General features: G+C 40.4%; 1 protein-coding gene and 1 pseudogene across 2 annotated transcripts in view; both read right to left on the bottom strand.

Moving 5' to 3' along the window:
- Positions 1 to 22,452, bottom strand: part of ADGRB3 (adhesion G protein-coupled receptor B3) — an 886,492-nt gene that overhangs the window by 726,477 nt on the left and 137,563 nt on the right. The gene's annotated exons all lie outside the window — the stretch shown is intronic.
- On the bottom strand, positions 10,195 to 21,729 carry LOC132346190 (cAMP-dependent protein kinase type I-alpha regulatory subunit-like; annotated as a pseudogene).

Genomic DNA, 22,452 nt, shown 5'->3' with positions numbered 1-22,452 from the left:
GTCATGTAAGGATGTGAGAGTTGGACTGTGAAGAAAGCTGAGCGCCTAAGAATTGATGCTTTTGAACTGTAGTGTTGGAGAAGACTCTTGAGAGTCCCTTGGACTCCGAGGAGATCCAACCAGTCCATCCTAAAGGAGATCAGCCCTGGGTGTTCTTTGGAAGCAATGATGCTAAAGCTGAAACTCCAATACTTTGGCCACCTCATGGGAAGAGTTGACTCATTGGAAAAGATTCTGATGCTGGGAGGGATTGGGGGCAGGAAGACAAGGGGACGACAGAGGATGAGATGGCTGGATGGCATCACTGACTCGATGGATGTGAGTTTGAGTGAACTCCGGGAGTTGGTGATGGACAGGGAGGCCTGGCGTACTGCGATTCATGGGGTCACAAAGAGTCAGACGCGGCTGAGCAACTGAACTGAACTAAATTGATGATCATTATATGAGCCCAGAGAATCTAAAAACTCTTAGAATGAATAAGAAAGTTCAAAAGTTGCTGGATATCAGGTCAGCATGTGAAATTTAGTAGTGTTCCATTAAACCAGCATTCATCAAATAGAAATTTTAGTAGAGAAATGTTGAGGAGTAAAATTTTGTAAAATAAAATGGGATAAAGTTTACCAAACTGTGATACATTTTGGAAAGGAAATTTAAGAAAATAAAGGGAGACATGGTTAAATTAGGCATTGCAATATGTTGACATATTTAAAAATGAATTAATCAATGAACTCTATTCTAATCAAAATCCCATCAGGATTTATTTAGAGAACTTTTTTTTTTTTCTGATACAGGAAAACATTATTAAAGCAAAGAATGGAATAGAATTTTATTTATTGTTTTGGCCATGCTGTGCAGCATATGGCATCTTACTTCCGCAACCAGGGATATAACCCATGCTTTCTGAATTGAAAGCACAGAGTCTTAACCACTGGACAACCAGGGAAGTCTCGGAACATAATTTTAAAGGAAGTTTTTAAGGGGATTCCATCTCTAGCACCTTGCTTCTTACATCTTCCTTGAGGAAGCATGCAAGATTACTTCGACCTTTTCCAGTGCTGCTGCTTTGCCTGCTCTTAGTAAAATCATCTTCCTTTCTGATTCTTGTTTGTCAGGAGTCATATATATTTCTTTACTATTTTTCATTTTGAATAATGGTCTTAATCTGTTTGGCATCCTACAATGTTACAGCTCAGTTATCATATTTTGTATTTCTTTTTTTCTAACTGAATCTTGATTTTCTCTAAAACGCTGACATGTTTTAACTTTTACTTGCTCTAGAACTTTATTCAATAAAACTGAAAGATATTTTGCAGGCAAGCCTTTGCAAGAACATTAAATATTGATTATAAGAATTGTATGGGAGAACAATTATACACATAAATTTTATAAAGCCCAATTTCTGCTCATATCTAAAAATATTATTTTAAAAAAGGAAGAGAGACAACTAAGGAAAAATAACTTTTTTTTTCCAAAACAAGTAAATAACATGAAATGATCCTTAGTAATCAATCCTCAGGTGCACTTCTATTAAAACCAAAAATATGACATAAATACTTGCTATCACTGCTAATAAAATCTCATTAACATTTAAAATGTGCATCCCCAACATCCAGTAATTCTTGCAGCAGGAAGAAATCCTTAACAGGTGGGTACATGAAAATGTTTCTTTGTAATAAGGAACATAAAAAAGCAATATAAAAGTCTACCAATATGACACAAAAGAATAAAATAAGTAGTTCATTTCTATGAATCATTAAAATACAACAGTTAAATGCAGATTACTCTCTTAAACATGTGTTTGTGTGTGTGTATCAAAAAGTTCATCTGAGTGTCATAATATTAATAAAGTAAAACAACCTAAATAGCTACATACAGGAGTGTTTTATAGAAACATAAAAAGTTAGGCTAAAGTTTAAATTATGACAGAATTTAGTGAGTTACCTGAAATCTAAGATCTGTGTCCCTCTCCTGGAAAACACAGAGACTGTAATGTGACAGTCACAGAGGATTAAATGTGATATTACAAGTAAACCACTTATTATAGTTTCTGACACTCTGATAAGGTTTCAGAAAAGGACAGGTGCTATCATTATTGTTAATATAATTCTTATTTTATTATTTATATCTGTAAGTCAAATTATTTGATCATTTTATTTGGATTCCAAGTATCAGTGATCATATGATAATATCATTTAACTTCATTTATAATATTGCATTTTAAATATATGCAAATATGTTTATAATTTATTTAATTGCTTTCTTGTTTAGGTGAAAGGTTAAAATACATTCTTACCTTTTTTTTTTTACTTCTGTTTACTTTTCAAATAGTTATTTACCAGTCCTACTTATTAAGCAATTCATTGATTCATCAATTTTGGGGCCACGTCTATTGTTATATGTGTACTCATACTTGGGCTTATGATGCGGTGGATTTATTTTGACGGAAGCTTAGGCTTCATCTGTATAATACCAATTTAATTATTGTGCCATAGTAGGTTTTAGCACTGAGATCAAGTTGCTTATTATTACTTTTTTTTTTAAAACAAAACATAGATGTATTTCTCACTTGTTTGTTCTTCCATATAAACTTCAAGGTTACTTTTACAAGTTCTTAAAAAATAAATCTAAAAAAAAACAGAGAAAAGGAAGAATGGCAAAAAAGTAGAGAGAAGGTTATTAAAAAGAAAAAGGAGAGGAGAATGGGAAAGAGGGCAAAGATAAAAATGCTGCAATAATATGTAGGGTTCGGCTTCCCAGGAGGCGCAGTGGTAAAAATACAACCATCAGTGCAGGAGACTCGGGACACACAGATTTCCTGGGTCAGGAAGATCCCCTGGAGAAGGAAATGGCAACCCCCTCCAGAATCCTTGCCTGGAAAAGTCCGTAGATAGAGAATCCTGGTGGGATGCAGCCTATGGAGTCACAAAGAGTCAAACACAACGGAGCGACTAAGCACACACACAAAAACGGGGTAGTCTGGAGAGCAGTGATAGTCGTACAACACTCAGTTTAACCAGCAAGGGACATGGTAAATCTCTCTATGATATTTAAATAGATTTGCATAGTTTAGCTTAAAGTGGATTTTAAATGTGGTGCTATGGCTTAAATCACTGGATGAATGATGAGAATAAAAATCTGTCCTTCTTTAAATACCACTTGATATATTGCACATCACTCACATGTGGAATCTAAAATATGACACAAATGAACTCATCTTTGAAACGGAAACAGGCTCACAGGCACAGAAAACAGACGTGTGGCTGCCACGGGGAGAGGAGTGGGTGAGCTGGATTGGGAGTCTGTGATTAGTGGATGCACACTAGTATATACAGAATGGATAAACAACAAGGCCTTACTCTATAGCACAGGGAACTATCTGCAACATCCCGTGAAAAACCATAATGAAAAAGAACATGAAAAGGAGTGTATATGTACGTATACCTGAATCAAATACTCTGCTGCATAGTAGAAATTATACAAAACTGCAAATCACCTCTACTTCAGAAAAACAAAGAAATAAATAGGTCATTTTTATACAAAAGTATTAGGCAATAAAATGTTCATATACAGTACTTCTCAGGTAACCACAAACTTGACTTACATATTATCTGCTGCTGCTGCTGCTAAGTCGCTTCAGTCGTGTCCGACTCTGTGCGACCCCATAGATGGCAGCCCACCAGGCTTCCTCATCCCTGGGATTCTCCAGGCAAGAACACTGGAGTGGGTTGACATTTCCTTCTCCAGTGCATGAAAGTGAAAAGTGAAAAGGAAGTGGCTCAGTCATGTCCGACTCTTAGCGACCCCATAGACGGCAGCCCATCAGGTTCTCCTGTCCTTGGGATTCTCCAGGCAAGAACACTGTAGTGGGTTGCCATATCCTTCTCCAATGCATGAAAGTGAAAAGTGGAAGTGAAGTTACTCAGTCGTCCCCAACTCTTAACGACCCCATGGACTGCAGCCCACCAGGCTCCTCCATCCATGGGATTTTGTAGGCAAAAGTACTGGAGTGGGGTGCCATTGCCTTCTCCGTACATATTATCTAGCTGGTCTCATAAAAACATTTCCCATCTTTCCATTACTATTTTGGAAGACAGGCAAGTATGATGATAAGGAGAAAAATCTGACAGTAAAATAGATTAGCAGTTTCATATTTAAAAAACTTAAGACTTAATCTGAGGAAAGACAAGTTGGATCACCCACCAGAAAACAGAACCTAAAAGAAGATTAAGGAGAAAATAAACAGGCTACTTAACACCAACTGCAGTCTATACAATAAAACAGACCATACATTGACATGAATCAGCCATGGGTGTACATGTGTCCCCCATCCTGAACTCTCCCACCTCCCGCCCCATCCCATCCCTCAGGGTTGTCCCAGTGCACCAGCTTTGAGTGCCCTGTATGGTAAAAACCAGTATAATAGTGTAATTAGCCTCCAATTAAAATTAATTAATTAATATACAAAATAAAACAGAAAATGTATGGCTGAACCATACACAATGTGATCACAGAAGCTTAGTAACGCTGTGGACGCCTTGAAAAAACACCTACTCAATATTCTCTAATAATCTATATGGGAAAAGAATCTGGAAAAGAATGGATATATCTATATGCATAACTGAATCCCTTTGCTGTACCCTGAAGCTAATGGCAACATTGTAAACCCATTATGCTATTGTTGTTGTTGTGCTTCTCTGGTAGTTCAGTTGGTAAAGAAGCCGCCTGCAATGCAGGAGACCCGGGTTCGATTCCTGGGTCGGGAAGATCTGCTGGAGAAGGGATAGGCTGCCCACTCCAGTATTCTTGGGCTTCCCTGGTGGCTCAGCTGGTAAGGAAACCACTGATAGTGTGGGAGACCTGGGGTCAATCCTGGGTTGGGAAGATCCCCTGGAGAAGGGAACTTGCTACCCACTCCAGTATTCTGGCCTGGAGAATCCCATGGACAGAGGAGCCTGGCGGGCTACAGTCCATGGGGGTCACTAAGAGTCAGACACAACTAAGTGACTTTCACTTTCTCAGTTGTTACTTAGTCGCTAAGTTGTGTCCAACTCTTTGACGACCCCCTGGACTCTAGCCTGCCAGGTACTCTTCTGTCCATACTTCAATATAAAATAAAAACTAAAATTAAAAAAAAAGAAAAGAAAACCAAGCAACGCCCCTGCAGGTACTCAGAGGGGCTGCCAGGGATACTGAAGGACTGCCCAGACCACAGGAGATGTGGAGACGATACATCAGTGGATGCAGAGTCCAATTCAGGCCCAAGGGAGCCAGCACCAGAGACTGTGGGCAGACAGAGCCTGCCCCCAGGAGGTGCCAACTAAGTCCTGGTTGAGTCAAAAGATGGAACTGAATAGGGAAGTTTACGGTGTCTGTGTAAAATCACAAATCCAACTGGGAGGAGGGGAGCCCTGCCCTGAAGGGCATGGAGCTGAGCTGGCTGCAGGAACCTCCCCAGAACTTGCTGCCCTGAGCAGTAACCTCAGGACCACCGGGCAGGAGCCAGAACGCTGGGGGAGGTTGCTGGAAAGGAAACCTGGTGAACTGACTTCTTTTTTCCCAACATGGAAATAGCCCAAGCTATTTAGCTAGAAGTCAAGGTGAAAAAAAAAAGCTGATATACTTTAAAAATTATGTTTGGCAAAAAGAAAAATGAGAGCATTTGAATAGTTTCCCTTGCTTCCCCTCTATATTATACATCTAACTGCAACTGGCAAATGTATTCAGGGAACTGAATATGCTGCTCTTACAGCATCAGCGCACGGGCTCCAATCGGACACCAAATCCTGTTAGATTTCATACCCAGTTAGGTCTTACGAGGGGAATATCACGGCAAATGGCACAGTCTTCTCTCGCTGGAATGCAATCAATAAAAAAGTCAAGCCCACCTGCACTGCAGCTGCTACTTCACAGACTCTTTGCCAGAAGCCACTATTTAATAGAGCTGTGGGTATGTTATGTTTGTGGTTTTCCTTCTGACAAAAAGTAAGATGAGTTGGACTGAAGGTTTGCCTTGACTTGCTTTTATAGTTTCTATTATTTTTTTTTTTTTTAGGCAACAATACTTGGTAGTGTCATTTTATTTAGTTCTCTTGAAAGCAATCCTTTGATATTTTATGAATTACTTATCTCATTCTAATAAGGCTGAACATGTAAAATTAACCTCCTATACATTCCTAATTAGTTTTTAATGAATTTTAGTTTCTCTGTTAGGAAAAGATTTATCCAACTAACTACTAGGAATTTAATCTCCATTACTGAAGCATATGACAACCATCCCAAGGGGAAAAATGTCCTTGAGGTGTGTGTGTGTGTGTGTGAGAGAGTGAGAGAGAGAGTCAGAAAGAGAGTCATTCTCAGAAATAACTAAAATACCTAATTTTTTCCCTTCAACTTTGATGGCATATGGAGCCAGGATCATTTACAACTAATGAATGACTTCATTATGAAACACTGAGAAAAACAAAAATTATGATATTCAGGTATACTGAATTGCTTGCTTCTGCTTATGCCCTATGCTTTTAATCAAGATTTAATAAAAAAAAAATGGAACTAACTAGCTAATTACATAATTAAATTGAATTTTCCAACTTAAAAAGACATTGACTAGAAGGAAATCAATGGTACACATAGTGTAGTAAAGGAATAATTTTTTTAAAAATTAAGACATTACTTTAATTAATGAACAAGCATTCATGGGATTTTCTTGGGCTAAATTTTATAATATATGGTAATATAATGAAATAATTTGTGCTATTAACATTCATTTTCTTCAACTATAACCCTTGTCTTTTACCTCTCAATTGACCTCGTTTCTTTGACTTTTCTGGAAAGAAAAGTTTTTACATATGGAGAAAATTTTTGTTAATACAATAATCTATGTTTGAACTGTATTTGAGTTTAAGAAATACTGGATATGCATTTTGGAAATATCTTGTACACAAAAGAATCAATTTGATTTAAAGACTTTATAAGGACCATTTACATAACATTAGGCCACATCAAAAGTGAAATGTAAAAGTAATCTGGAATAAGGAAAGCAGTGGCCAAATGTTTCACACACTACACTAAAAATAAAAAGAGGCCAGACTGTAACTAATACAGACAATGGAGAAAAAGGATTTGCCAAGAACGCTAGTTAATGAGGAGCACATGTTTTTTTAGGCAAAGATAGGTGAATTATCTTTTAAGAACTGAATAGAATATCTTAAAAAAGTTCAGAGTAATAATATAAATCTTTTCTACTCATAAATAAATAGAAAATTAAATATTTTGGAATATATTGATTACATTTTCATTTTGTCTCAGATATATGGAAAATAAATGCTTTTATTGAATAGATATATACTCTATATAATTATAAATAATAATAGGGCACAAGCCATCAAAAAAACACATATTTAAATTACCCAGATTGTGTGTAATTTAGTTATTTTCTCAGCTGGTAAGGAAAACGTCAAGGTAGGCTGACACTTTATCATGGGAAGCCTCTCTCAACTGAATAATCTTTCTGGCTTTGTAAGCCATAACAGCTCACAGCATAGGATTTCATATTCTGGGTACCTAGTATATTTAAATAACTTTGAAATTATGCATGTTTGCAGGTATGTATATATAAAACTGTCAGTCTCAGAAATCACTCATTTGAGATAAAAAAACTGGTTGAAACTCAAAATGAATGAATCAATGTAGTTACCCTAAGCAGCTTTTAGGATTAGTAGAGGGGTGTTCCGGAGAAGGCAATGGCAACCCACTCCAGTACTCTTGCCTGGAAAATCCCATGGGCGGAGGAGCCTGGTAGGCTGCAGTCCATGGACTCACGAAGAGTCGGACACGACTGAACGACTTCACTTTCACTTTTCACTTTGATGCATTGGAGAAGGGGATGGCAACCCACTCCAGTGTTCTTGCCTGGAGAATCCCCGGGACAGGGGAGTCTGGTGGGCTGCCGTCTATGGGGTTGCACAGAGTTGGCCACAACTGGAGCGACACAGCAGCAGCAGCAGAGGGGTGTTCAAACAGACAAATAAGTGACTCATAATCCCACAAGCAAACTAACATGTATGTCATAAAGCTCAAAACAGTTCTGAATACACACAATGGAAGGAACACTTAATCATTCATTCAGTATGAGGAAATAAGTTACAACTGAAAGTTTTTTAACAATAAAAGTGATACAATGAAATTAGTTCTCAGTACTGATTTTGTTACAGTTGTGTTCCTGTAAGTGGACACCTGTCAGCAAACAAGGGATAACGAGTGAAAGAGAGAAAACTGGTGCTCCAATAACTAAGGTGCTGAAAATGCCAGTGGTGATGATAGTGGTTTGACAGGGATGCTGGGATGCTGCTGCTGCTGGCGATGCCTGGACTGACTAGTTACTGAGTGCTTCATGTGTATCAAGAACTTGCTAAGAGTTAATATCCATTACCTCTAATCTTGATAGCAATTTTGCAAGGACAATTTTTCTCTGCTACGTGAACGAATGAGCCTTAGAATAATTAAATAGCTCTCCTTGGGTCACATTCATGTATAATCAGAGGCCAGAATGGAAAGGTGAGTCTGCAAAGCTCCACAGCCCACATATGTAATCTTTCACCAGGATATTTTCTGTTAGTGCTAGGAGAGGGACACATTACCAGGAACACATAATAAGGAGTTTCTCATCAAAGCTGCAAGTGAAATCAAGCAGCCAGTAGCATAAATATTGTAAACAAATAACAAAATCAGTAACTTTAGAGGTCAGTGGTAATACCAGAGAGCATAGCCATGAGTGGTAACCATGGCAACCAGACTGTACGTGACTAAAATGGTGATAAGATTCCAAGTAGTTCCAAGAGATAAGGAGACGTGGTATTATTTTGAGGGACTTGAAAGCAAGACTAAAAGAAAGTTCTTTCTTTCTTTTTTTTTTTTGGTTTTGCTTATTATAATAGGAAATTCTCAAGCATCTTTAGAGTTCGCAGAAAAAGAGCTGTAAAAAGCGAGGCTGAAACTTGAGGAGCATATAGGGAAATGAAGGGGCACAGAATTAGAGAAATGAAACTGCATGTGAATAAAAGCACTGGTAGATAAGCTGGTGAAACCCAAGGATTTAGAAACTCTAGGTATTTTATTTTCAAATCAGTGGTCAGGTAGATAAAGAATCTTAGATTAAGAATCAGTCAGATCAATAGATGGAGATCAGGAAATATCAAGATTCAGACACTAACTTCAGAGGTTCCACTTAGCAAATAGAGAATGCCCAAGAATGATTTTTTTTTTTTAAAGTACAGACAAACAGAGAGTCCATACAAAGATGAAGAGGGTGAACAAAACACAATGATGGGGGAATCGGGTGATGCTCACACATCTGGGCAGGTCAGGGTCCTGGTTGAGATTCTGCTCTGGAAGAGGTTGTGCTCCTTCTGATACAGAACAGAAAGGCAGGGAAGGATGACTACACACAGATCTATGACCAAATTGGAGGGGCGCTGACGGCATTCTCAACACTTTGTTGTTTCTAAAAGCACAGGGTAGCAGGGATCCGGGAGTGTGCAGAAGGCATGAAGACGGGAGAAGAGCCAGGAGGTGTGTCCCAGCCATCCTGGGGACAGAATGACAGCCCCAGGCGTGAGAAATGGAGCTCAAAACGGAAAGCACATGTTCTGTGATTAAATGTCCATTATCACACTGCAAGGAACACTGTACCCAAACAATCATAATCACTCCTGAAAGTAAAAGTGTCCTCCGCGCAGAAGCAGTGTGTGTGCAACTATTAGAAGACTGGGGTTTGGGAATAAACAGTCAGTGTTCCTTGTAGCAACTTCTTCCAGCATTAGATACAAACGTGTGAGAAACAAGACTGTCCTGAGCTCCCATCTGGTTTCTGGGCAGCGTGGGTAGCCCGTGCAGACCTGGAGAGGTTTGTCTGGTACTGAATATGGCCTGCCGGAAAGCAAGCACCTTCACGACATCCTAACGAACAGATTTCCTTTTTTTTAAAGACTTTAAATTATTTTTATTGAAATATAGTTGATTCACAATGTTGTGTTAGTTTCAGGTGTATAGCAAAATAAATTTCAGTTTATGTGTTTTATAAATATATATATATATATGTGTGTGTGTGTATGTATATATATATATATATATATATATATATATATATATATATATATATATATATATATAGGCTTCTCTTGTGGCTCAGCTAGTAATGAATCTGCCTGCAATGCAGGAGACCTGGGTTTGATCCCTGGGTTGGGAAGATCCCCTGGAGAAAGGAAAGGCTACCCACTCCAGTATTCTGGCCTGGAGAATTACACGGACTGTACAGTCCATGGGGTCACAACGAGTCGGACACGACTGAGCAACTTTCACTTCACTTTATATATGTGTGTGTGTATGTGTGTTTTAGTCTCTCAGTTGTGTCCAACTCTTTGCAACCTCAAAGACTATAGCCCACAAGGTTCCTCTGTCTATAGGGTTCTCCAGGCAAGAATACTGGAGTGGGTTGCCACTTCTTTCTCCAAGGGATCTTTTCAACCCAAGTATCGAATCTGGGTCTTCTGCACTGCAGGCATATTTTTTACCATCTGAGCCAGATTTTATACATATATATATATATATATATATGTATAAAATAATGAATCCATAGACTGAACAATATATATATATATACACACACATATTATTTTGTAGATTATTTTCTGTGATAGGTTATTACAAGATATTGAGTGGCATTCCCATGCTATATAGCAGATCCTTGTTGATTATCTATTTTATATATAGCAGTGTGTATACATTAATCCCAAACCCCTAATTTATCCCTCCCACCTTTTCCTTTTAGGAACCATAAGTTTGCTTTCCATGTCTCTGAGTCTATTTCTGTTTTGTAAATATGCAACCCACCATCACTCCAGCAAACAGATTTCCTAAACAATGAGCCTGAGCACTGAGTTCCCATTTTGTGTCCATACCTGAGCATTCGCCTGCTTCCACAAGCCCAGCTTTTGGTGCTGCCTCTGTGGCCACTGTTCCCCCTGGACTGCAAGTGCTCTGTATGCACTTGAAATATTATCCTATTAAATTGTTTTAGTTCTTAACTCTCATACCCATGGGGTAGATAGGAAGGAAGCAGCGTTATTTAATTATAAAGTAACTCTCCCCTTAACCAAATGCTTTAAATTATACCAGGGCAATTTTTTCATTGGTGGCATTTAAATGAAAGTTATATACAGCTGTCTCCTCAGCAGGAATACTCTGTCCCCTACCCTTAATTTGACCTGAAGAGATTTTCCAGAGCTGAGTTAGCCAGCATGCCCATCAACCAGAACTCTAGACTTGGAACACACATCTATCAGTGTTTTCTAAAATCTCTTTCTAACAGGGCCTGGGAAAAGGTAGAGGGGTTTTTACCCTACCTGAGAATTACCTTCCTTGAATGTGCTCACATACGAAAAGCATTTTATTTTAGTGGAAATTTAAATAAAGGGACGATGTCTACAGCAGAAGGTTGACACAAACAACAAAACACCATTTATCAGAAAACAGGACGTCTTAAGAGGCAATGTTCCAAAGCAAATGCCCTCAGTTAATTCTTCAGAAAAAACACTTCCCCTGTGGCTGCAACCTTCCCACTTCCAGACAAGCAAAGCGCTTAGCCCCTGCTCTCCTCTCTTCTATCATAAAGATTTTGAATCTCCTCTTACTCTTGTGGTTTCTGCCTCCTTCCTTCAATTCCCGCGCGCTCAGCTTTATCTGGGCTGCTCTGTGTTCCCTTCAGACTCCAGCCATCTTTTTTCATCTTCAAATGGCCACCTCCCACGGGGCTGCCTGCTGACGTTTCCTTCTCCTTTCAGGTCTGTGCATCCTGGGCAGGTGAGGGCAGGGGACCCCGGCATTTAATTCTCCAAGAGAGACCGAGATGGACCATCACATCTATCGTGAGCTCATTCCTAGAATCCCCCCATTTGAGTCAGTGACCCTATGGTTTCTCACCCTTCTCTCCAAGATCAAAAAATACAGACATCCTTCCTGTTTGCTGAGGCCCAAGTTGCCACACACTGGCCAAACCCCCTCCCCAGGGCGCATTTCAGGGAAACTCATCAAAGGCAGGACATTCGCTGTCTTATTTGTCTTGCTCCTTCCTTCACAGTTTTTTTTTTTTTTATTTTTTCCATAATGTGCATCTATTTATTATTTTTAAATTCATTTTATTTTATTGAAGTACAGTTGATTTACAGTGTCCTGCTAGTTTCAGTGCACAGCAACATGATTCAGTTATGCACAGGCGTGCTCAGTCTCTCAGTCTCTCTTTGCGACCCCATGGACTGTAGCCTGGCCGGCTCCTCTGCACACGGGATTTTCCAGGCAAGAATACTGGACTGGGTTGCCATTTCCTCCTCCAGGGGATCTTCCAGACCCGGGATATTCAGTTATATATATCTATGTATCTATTCTTTTTCAGATTCTTTTCCATTATAGGTTATTACAAGATATTGAATATGGTTCCCCGTTCTAATCAGTAGGACCTCATTATTTATCTATTTTATATATAACAGTGTGTATATGTTAATCCCAAACTCCTAATTTACCCCTCACTTCCCCTTTGTAACCGTTAGTGTGTTTGTACATAGTTCAGTTCAGTCGCTCAGTCGTGTCCGACTCTTTGCGACCCCGTGAATTGCAGCATGCCAGGCCTCCCTGTCCATCACCAACTCCCAGAGTTCACTCAGACTCATGTCCATCGAGTCGGTGATGCCATCCAGCCATCTCATCCTGTCGTCCCCTTCTCCTCCTGCCCCCAATCTCTCCCAGCATCAGAGTCTTCTCCAATGAGTCAACTCTTCGCATGAGGTGGCCAAAGTAGTGGAGTTTCAGCATCAGTCCTTTCAATGAACACCCAGGACTGATCTCCTTCAGAATGGACTGGTTGGATCTCCTTGCAGTCCAAGGGATTCTCAAGAGTCTTCTCCAACACCACAGTTCAAAAGCATCAATTCTTCAGCACTCAGCTTTCTTCACAGTCCAGCTCTCACATCCATACATGACCACTGGAAAAACCACAGCCATGACTAGACAGACCTTTGTTGGCAACGTAGTATCTCTGCTTTTGAATATGCTATCTAGGTTCGTCATAACTTTCCTTCCAAGGAGTAAGCGTCTTTTAATTTCATGGCTGCAGTCACCACCTGCAGTGATTTTGTACATCTTTACACATAATCATATCAGCGAACAACTCGAGGAAATCTCCCCCTCTATCCTCACAATGTGCTTGAACTTGCTGTCCACTCACTTGTCCACTTAAGGACCCTCCGCCCTCAGATCCACTCTCATTAGTGCCCACAAGCCAGCTCTGCACCTTGTATCAGATGCAAAGGAACGTGTAGGTCTGTTCCACAAGCATGTGCAGTCACACGGCACACATGAACTCCTGAATGCATGCACATCCTGTCTTCTGAGGACTGCACCTTTGATGCTGTCACACCGACTTGTCTCGTGTCCTGTGACACCTTCAAGGCCTCATCTGTGCGGCTGGAGGTTCTCGTTAGTGATGTCAGCCTGAGAGGTCAGCCCTCGTTTCTCATCCAGGCTCCCAGCCCTTCCATCAAGAAAACAGATCAGTGCTCTGCACCCACAGTGAACACCCATACGTGTTACATGTCTACAGTCATGAAACTTCCCAAGTGCTGGTTTGTCTAACTGCCCTCCTCCTATTCCCAGCACATAACATTCCACACGGAAGCTCCCTCCTAGATGAGGGTCTCCTTTAGATTTCCTTATGAGCTATTGGAGCTCAGGACCCATATTTTCTATTTCATACACTTCTTACTCCTCAGGCCCCCTTTGCAGACTGCATAATAAGGAAGAACAAATCTGACTCCATGTTGGGTCTGTTTCTTTTATTTTAACCTTTGTGTTCTGTTGTTTTCACTATAAGTTAATCACTAAAGGCAGGTTGTCTATAGCTTAAAGCATACATAATGGGCTACCTCCAGGAACCCTGCCTCCTATGCAATGAGCATTAACCTAAATATCTTTGTTTAGCTCACAGCAAACATTCTGACCAGGCCCACCTGTGAATGGCTGCAGAAAAGAAATTAACACTTCCCCTCTGGAGTCAGCAGGAATCAGCAAACATTCGCCACCACTTACCACCTTGTTTTTGCTTTGCCTCCTTACCTCCCACCTCTTTGTTCTATTAGAAACAAAACAAAACAAAAGCAACAACTAGCATCCACAGCCAGGGAAGACCGTTCTTTGGGATATTAGTCCACTGTCTCCTCAGTCTGCTGACTGTCTGAATAAAGTCACTATTTCTTGGCCCAATAACTCCTCTCTCGATTTATTGGCCTGTTGTGTGGCAAGCAGTAGGAGCTTGGACTTGGTAAAAATACTGCATATTCATAAAAATTTGTGAACCATCTGAAAAGTACTATGTTAAGTGCCAAGAAGAGAAGACAAAACACGGAGCATGGGTGGTGAGTCCAAACACGGAGCTCTGGGGATGGTACAGACCTGTGCAGAGCCTGCCGTGAGAAGGAGCAGCAGGGCAAGCCCTTTCTCCTACCTTCTCAGTTAGAGCTGGTCTCCGTCATCACCTTTAATTTAGATTCCCTGCCCCTTGACCCCCGACTTCTTGGTCCTTAAGATTCTTTTCCGCTATGCAGAGGGCTGGCAGGGAAGATGAAAAATGTCTGCATTTCCTAATCCAACACGGGGATAATAGTGTTTGTTTTGCCTTAGTCATGATTAACATGAAGATCAAATATGAATTGTACCTGAAAGCAGTTTGTAATGTTTTATCCCTGGTTTTAACCTCTGACTTTCAGAGAAAAGTAAAGCTTGCTTCCTAAGTCACGGACCCAAACCACAATGTGACACTAAGCTTTCCCTCTAGGGACTTGCTCTTTTATAGAATTCACACCTCCTCTGGATTTATATTCACTTCATATTTTCATCCGTTACCTCAAATAATATACCTTCTCGGGATACCAAAGTCCTTCTATTTAAAGTGATTTAATTTCTAAATCTCATTTTTAAATGACCTTGTGCTTTTAAAACTTGCCTGAGAGTCTAACCAAAAGTTCCAACTTGGTACTCTTCTAAGACCTCCAACCAAATTTGATATGTTGCCTTAGGGATACGCCAGCCCCTCCAATCAGCACCAGGAAGCTTTGCTTTTGTCCATGACATACTACCTTAAAAACGCACCCAGTTAGGAAAAAACAACTTCACATTCACTCTCCTACTTTCAGTTGGTTACTGAGATTATTTTTTAGACTGATTTTTTTTCTTTATTTATATTTTAAATATACATATCTGCTTATTTAATCTTTTTTATTACTTGACCTACTGTTAAGACAATCGATAACAAAAAGAAGAGAGTGTATTAGCACGCACAGTGTAATCAGATGAGTAGCCAGGAAACAATACAAAATGGTCCTTTGTCCACTGTAATTTCTAGAGAAGTAGATCTCATAAACTCACTTAGCAGGCCAGAAATAATGACTTCTAAAGCCTTAAATATCTGCTGAGACAAACGATGCCAATTGTAATCTCTCATGCATACTCAAACTGCACTAAGATAAAGCTTTAAATGTGATCATTTTAAATTCATATCTAAATTTTCTTAGATTAAAACTACAAGGGAGTAAACGGCAAAGCCAAATAACTTAAGAGCAAAACTCGTTTAAACAGCACTGTATGTATCTAAATATCATGATCACGATAACATAATATGTCAAATTGTGGAAGTTGGTGGCATTGTAAACAATTTAGTTAAGTACAATTTTACTATATAAGCAAAGATCAAATCAAACTTTAAGTTAATAAGAAAATAATTTTTATTTTTAATTTTTTAAATATAAAAAGTAATGAAAGTAAAACACAGATCACAATATCCTCATTTAGTACAGATTATTTTGAAAAGTAAAAAATTTGTAATAAGGTAGCTTTCTACCCTACACCAAAAGGTAAATAAAATATTTTCACCAGATTTATACTCCAAACTTGGGCTTCCTAGGTGGTGCTCAGTTCAGTTCAGTTACTCAGTTGTGTCCGACTCTTTGCAACCCCATGAATTGCAGCATGCCAGGCCTCCCTGTCCATCACCAACTCCTGGAGTTCACTCAGACTCACATCCATCAAGTCAGTGATGCCATCCAGCCATCTCATCCTCTGTCGTCCCCTTCTCCTGCCTCCAATCCCTCCCAGCATCAGAGTCTTTTCCAATGAGTCAACTCTGCATGAGGTGGCCAAAGTATTGGAGTTTCAGCTTCAGCATCATTCCTTCCAATGAACACCCATGACTGATCTCCTTTAGGATGGACTGGTTGGATCTTCTTGCAGTCCAAGGGACTCTCAAGAGTCTTCTCCTACTCCACAGTTTAAAAGCATCAATTTTTTGGCGCTCAGCTTTCTTCACAGTCCAACTCTCACATCCATACATGACCACAGGAAAAACCACAGCCATAACTAGACAGACCTTTGTTGGCAAAGTAATGTCTCTGCTTTTGAATATGCTATTATCTAACTTTCCTTCCAAGGAGTAAGTGTCTTTTAATTTCATGGCTTCAGTCACCATCTGCCGTGATTTTGGAGCCCAAAAAAATGAAGTCTGACACTGTTTGCACTGTTTCCCCATCTATTTCCCATGAAGTGATGGGACCAGATGCCATGATCTTCGTTTTCTGAATATTGAGCTTTAAGCCAACTTTTCAACTCTCCTCTTTCACTTTCATCAAGAGGCTCTTTAGTTTCTCTTCACTTTCTGCCATAAGGGTGGTGTTATCTGCATATCTGAGGTTATTAATATTTCTCCTGGCAATCTTGATTCCAGCTTGTGCTTCCTCCAGCCCAGCGTTTCTCATGATGTACTCTGCATATAAGTTAAATAAGCAGGGTGACCATACACAGCCTTGACATACTCCTTTTCCTATTTGGAACCAGTCTGTTCCATGTCCAGTTCTAATTGTTGCTTCCTGACCTGCATACAGGTTTCTCAAGAGGCAGGTCAGGTGGTCTGGTATTCCCATCTCTTTCAGAATTTTCCACAGTTTATTGTGATCCACACAGTCAAAGGCTTTGGCATAGTCAATAAAGCAGAAATAGATGTTTTTCTGGAACTCTTGCTTTTTCCATGATCCAGCGGATGTTGGCAATTTGATCTCTGGTTCCTCTGCCTTTTCTAAAACCAGCTTGAACATCAGGAAGTTCACGGTTCACATATTGCTGAAGCCTGGCTTGGAGAATTTTGAGCACGACTTTACTAGCGTGTGAGATGAGTGCAATTGTGTGGTAGTTTGAGGTGGTGCTAGTAGTAAACTATTTGCTGCCAATATAGTCAGTGAAGTTTCTCAATCCTGTCCAACTCTTTGCAATCTGATGGACTGTAGCCTACCCAGCTCCACCATCCATGGAATTTTCCAGGCAAGAGTACTGGAGTAGGTTGTCATTTCCTTCTCCAGAGGATCTTCCCGATCTGGGGATCAAACCCAGGTCTCCCGCATTGCAGGCAGACACTTTGCTGTGTGAGCTATCAGGGAAGCTCAGTACAGGAGACTAAGAAATGCAGATTCAGCCCCTGGGAAATGGCAACCCACTCCAGTATTCTTGCCTGAGAAATCCCATGACAGAGGAGACTGGTGAGCTACAGTCCACAGGGTTGCAAAGAGTTGGACATGACTGAGTGTCTGAGCAAAAAACTCCAAACTTAGTATAACCTAAAAATTGTTCAAATCTGTGAAAAAAATCTGTTCAAATCTGTGATTTAAGTTACCTGGGAAAGGGTAAGGAGAGGAGATTAATAATCAGAGTCAGTTGCATACAGATGGAAAAAAACACTTGCAGTCACTTCCAAATATAACCCTACACATTATACAAAAGCATTAGTGTCAGTCGCTCAGTCATGTCCAAGTCTTTGAGACCCCGTGGACTGTATCCTCTCTCTTTGGAATTCTCCAGGCAAGAATACCAGAATGGGTTGCCATTTCCTTCTCCAGGGGGATCTTCCTGACCCAAGGATCAAACCCAGGTCTCCCGCATTGTGGGCAGATGCTTTAATCTCTGAGCCACCTGGGCAGCCCCCCACAATGCAAATAAAAGTGCCTAAATTATGGAACTGTGACATTCGTCTAAAAATAACACTAATAAACGGAAATCATTGGTGCACAAAGACTAATGTAATGTTGATAAGGCTGGGAAATACTGAAATACAGTTAAGACTCAAAACACAAGTTTACCCAATAAAAAGTTTTCCAGAGAAATAAAATGGTAGATAAGAAAGCAGAACTTTTCAGCAGGATGGCCTTTTAGACCAATTTGAAACACAGACATATTCTGAAAGTGAAAGTGAAAGTCGCTCAGTCACATCCAACTCTTTGGGACCCCATGGACAATACAGTCCATGGAACTCTCCAGGCCAGAATACTGGAGTGGATACTCCGGTATACTTCTCCAGGTGATCTTCCCAACCCAAGGATCGAACCCAGGTCTCCTGCATTGCAGGCAGATTCTTTACCAGCTGAGCCCCCAACCCACCATAAATCCTAGTTGATGTAAAAAGATAGGGGGAGGTTAAAACAAAGTAAAAACTTCTCCCCCAATCTCCTGCCCCAGTGAATTTAGGGGACAAAGTCCCCAACACTGATCTCTGTCCACCTGTCGTATTTCCCTTTAGCAATCCCACCTCCCTTTCTCTGTTATCACATTTTGTCTGTTTCTCCCCAGCAAACCCTGGCTCCTGGATCAGTGCTTAAAAAGCATATGAGATTATTATCCCAGAGTCAACTGAAGGATGTACACTAACCAAAAGCTCTAAGTTAACTACCAAGAGTGCAAACCTCAAATTCTTATTCTGAGTCCAGCATCTGATGATCGATATTTGGCACTAACTAGATAAATGCAGGTGTAATCAGAATTTATGAGCTGAGTCAGATGTAGTTAAATCAGAACCCAATATTTGCAGCTTATGATCTGGTGTGAAAAGCAAAAGACAGGAATAGACAGCCACACCTTAAATGCTTTTAGAATTGGAGAGGAAACATTAAGAACAAGATAAAAACAAAACCAGGCAAATTAGTTTGACAAATAAAAATTCTTGTTAAAAAAAAAGCAAACATGTCATATCCATCTGATAATTAGAAAAACTGCACATTTTTCTGCCCTTAAACACAGGCAGATGTCTTTCTACTATGCTAAAATTTTTCTACATGTGTTTTTCCTAATTCTCAGAGCTTAATGAGACATCATTTATTCTACAAAGAAGTACAAATATGGCCATATATATGGCCACAGTCTAAAATATGCTTATGATAATATGAAACTTCAGTCACTTTAAAGATCCTGCACTATTACATCATGGGTCTATGGTAACCCATGTGGTGCAGGGTCTGATCTCACCAGAAAGCGTCGACGGCAGGGCCCAGGGTGGATACTAACTCTGCACACAGAGATGCAGGAACGGCAAAGACTCTAAAGAACTCATCCTATTTATTTTACTTTGTAGGCACACTCAGTTAATGTTCCCAAATAAAAACCGTGCTGTAAATCCAACTTTAATGGAAACCAAGAAGCTGCAATACCAGAGGCCACCTGTCCCTGCAAAGTGGGACAGAGCCCATCTGCATTAAGAATCTGGATGGGGAGAGGCAGGCAGGGAGGCACAGGAGGCAGACTTCAGACAGACAGGGACACAAAACTGCTGTGCTGCTGGCGGTTTCACTTGAGCACGTCCGAACTCAGGCTGAGAACACATTCCAACCTCTGCAGGTCCAGCCTGACACGCTTCAACAAGCCACACGCATCCAGGGTGGCAGCAGGTGAACAACTCATCAGCAGAGCAATTTCGCCAAAACAATCTTCCCACTTCAACAAATTCTCCATTTTCTGACCGATGGCTCAGCATAGCAGCTGAACCCTCTAAAACAAAGAAGAACTTTTCTGGTTCTCCCTGCACCAGTCTTCTGGCTGTCTTCAGTCTGGACCAGTTCCATGGCATCAGCTACCCTGAGATGTTTCCACTTGTCCAGAAATGCTAAAATAGATCCCTTGCTAAAAGACTCCTCATACATCTTCAGCTTTCTTCGCACACTTCCCGATAGGATCCTTCTAGAGTTGTCTTGGGGCGATGCCCCACAACTTCACATCTGTCTGGGCCTTGAAGGTAGCTGCTCTAGGTGCTCCATGATCGAAGCAATTTCCCCAACACTCCTTCCTTCCCCGACACTGGTTGCCCATTCACTGTTGACACAGACTTCCATTTCTCCTTGATCAATCACAAAGAAGTTATTCCTTTCACGACCTTGCTGAATGACAATCTCTCCAGCAATAAAGGAAACTGGAAACACGGCATCAAAATGATTGCTTCTCTCACTATCATCAAGATGTGCAGAGAGCACATTCTTTTCAACAGCTTTAGCTAAAGCAGTCATTGTCTTGTAACCTTCTGGTCCAACCTTCCTAACATAGGATGTGGCATCTTGCTTAGTGTAGACCTCAGCGTAGATGGCACCTTGTTGCCCCCAGCCCCTCATCGCTGGGTTGGTTGGAGGGAGAGAGACTTCATCCTTCCTTCAGTCTGCACAAGAGCTTGCTTTCTGCAGATTCTGGATCCGTTTTGCCTCCTTCTTCTCCAACCTCTCAAAGTATTCCCTGAGGAATGTCATGGCCTCTCGGGCCGTGCAGTGCACAGCTACATGATGGACTCTTTGAACAGGGCCTAGATGTGTGCTTCTGGTCGTAGAGTTCACGTTCCCAGGAGCTGCGCTCCTCCTCAGCAGAGGTGCCACCAGGAGCCAGGGCTCTCTTCCGTCCTGGCGGTGGCCAGCGGAGCACCCTCTCGTCCTGTCTCCACTTGGTGAGCATCATTGATATTTGTGTGTATGGATTCTGTTCTCCCCATAAATCATGGATGGTGCATGAATATTGTTTATTAATTGGCTTCTTGTTTCTCCCATCACTAAAAGGTTTTGCAGGTATATACCAGATTTACTCATTGCACTATAATTTAATCAGTCAAGACCAGTAAATCACACATGTATAGCATATGCTTGACTCTTGGGGCAAAAACATCAGAGGTGCATCTTGAACTTGACCTGCAAAGCTCAAGAGCGCCAGACAACTGGACCTATCTTCCCATTTCATATATTTCTCTTTATTTAGACTGTATATTCTGAGACTCCCTATACCTTCCTATATCAGGAATAATCTACTATAACTGAAAAGCCTTTTTTAGGCTAAGTCAATTCTTAAAATTCCAAAAAACCTTTTTAGCCAAAAAAACCTTTTTGGGCTAAGTCAACTCTTAAAATTCCTAATTAAGTTAATTCCCTATGCCAGTTTTAATTTCTTATAATACTTATAATGCATAGCTTGTGATTTATTTATATATTACCTACAGATCACCTTAATTTTTCATGTACACATTTTTATCCAATTACATAGGTTCCTGAAAGCTAGAACTTTTGTTATAAATATTAATTTTCTATGCTCTCTGGCATAGGCTGATGTGAGATGAATAGTCAGCTAATGATAATTGAATTAACACAGAATTATAGGAAATACATAATTAGCACCCAGTTATTCATGTCGCTACATCACATCCTTAGGGCCTTTATGTTACACACACAGAGGATTTACAGTGGTGTCATACACAAAGTTTGTACTCAATAAATATACACTTAATACATACTTATATACTTATTAGCAATACTTAATAATAGAATGTGAAGACAGTCATGTCCAACTCTGTGACCCCATGGACTGTAGCCCACCAGGCTCCTCCATCCATGGAATTTTCTGGGCAAGAGTACTGGAGTGGGTTGCCATTTCCTTCCCCAGGGGATCTTCCCAACCCAGGGATCGAACCCGGGTCTCCCGCATTGCAGGCAGATGCTTTACACTCTGAGCCACCAGGGAATCCCAATAATAGAATATATATTACTTAAAAAAATAATTGCAATATCTCTTTTCCCTTAAATTCTCTCTGCACTTGAAACAGATTTTTTCTAGCAGTGAATGGGCTCCAATTTTGACAATAGCTACAAACAGATGTGGTAAAGAATCCTCCTGCCAATGCAGGAGACATAAGAGAGGTGGGTTCGATCCCTGTTTCAGGAAGATCTGCAGGAGAAGGAAATGGCAACCCACTCTGGTATTCTTGCCTGGAGAATCCCATGGTGGGAGGAGCCTGGCGGACCACGGTCTATAGAGTCGCAAACAGCTGGACATGACTGAAGGACTCAGCACACACATAGTGCAAACAGATGGGGGACTACGGATAGGATGTATTTTTCTTTTTAAAACTATCAGCTTTTCCTACTTCTCTACAGGTTGTACTTTAAATGATTTCACTGCAAAATGCTTCCTTGATATGGGGGAAATTTTAATAAGCCTTTTGGTTATGTAAATGTGTTATAATACCTAGGAGACAGGCATTTTGCATAATAATATGTTTTAAATAAGTTTCTTCCT

The sequence above is a fragment of the Bos taurus genome, chromosome 9 (assembly GCF_002263795.3).
Source record: "Bos taurus isolate L1 Dominette 01449 registration number 42190680 breed Hereford chromosome 9, ARS-UCD2.0, whole genome shotgun sequence".
Classification (NCBI taxonomy): Eukaryota; Metazoa; Chordata; class Mammalia; order Artiodactyla; family Bovidae; genus Bos; species Bos taurus.
Note: the sequence above shows the minus strand (reverse complement) of the source record. Positions and strands in the feature narration are given on the sequence as shown.